This window comes from Suncus etruscus, chromosome 8, assembly GCF_024139225.1.
Source record: "Suncus etruscus isolate mSunEtr1 chromosome 8, mSunEtr1.pri.cur, whole genome shotgun sequence".
NCBI lineage: Eukaryota > Metazoa > Chordata > Mammalia > Eulipotyphla > Soricidae > Suncus > Suncus etruscus.
Genome location: NC_064855.1, coordinates 32,548,356 through 32,549,128, shown reverse-complemented (window position 1 = coordinate 32,549,128; position 773 = coordinate 32,548,356).

Here is a 773-nt window from a genome sequence, read left to right as displayed (position 1 = left end):
TTTCTTGTTTGATTTTTGTCGTTTGCTTTCTTCTTTCTCCTTTCTTTCTCTCTTTCTTTCTCTCTTTCTTTCTCTCTTTCTTTCTCTCTTTCTCTTTCTCTCTTTCTCTCTCTCTCTTTCTTTCTTTCTTTCTTTCTTTCTTTCTTTCTTTCTTTCTTTCTTTCTTTCTTTCTTTCTTTCTTTCTTTCTTTCTTTCTTTCTTTCCTTCCTTCTTCCTTCCTCCCTCCCTCCCTCCCTCCCCTCCCTCCCTCCCTCCCTCCTCCCTCCCTCCTCCCTCCTCCTCTCCTCCTTCCTTCCTTCCTTCCTTCCTTCCTTCCTTCCTTCCTTCCTTCCTTCCTTCCTTCCTTCCTTCCTTCCTTCCTTCCTTCCTTCCTTCCTTTCTTTCAGTTTTTGGGCCGCAAAAACTCAGGGGTTACTCCTGGCACTTTCCACTTAGGAATTGCTCCTGGCTTGGGGGACCACATGGGATGCTAGGGATCTGTCCTAGGCTAGCGCCACCACTCCGGGGCCCCTCTTTTTCTTTTCTTTTCTTTTCTTTTCTTTTCTTTTCTTTTCTTTTCTTTTCTTTTCTTTCTTTCTTTCTTTCTTTCTTTCTTCCTTCCTTCCTCATTTCTTTCTCTTTCTTTCTTTCTTCTTTCTTTCTTTCTTTCTTTCCTTCTTTCTTTCTTTCTTTCTTTCTTTCTTCCTTCCTTCCTTCCTTCCTTCCTTCCTTCCTTCCTTCCTTCCTTCCTTCCTTTCTTTCTTTCTTTCTTTCTTTCTTTCTTTCTTTCTTT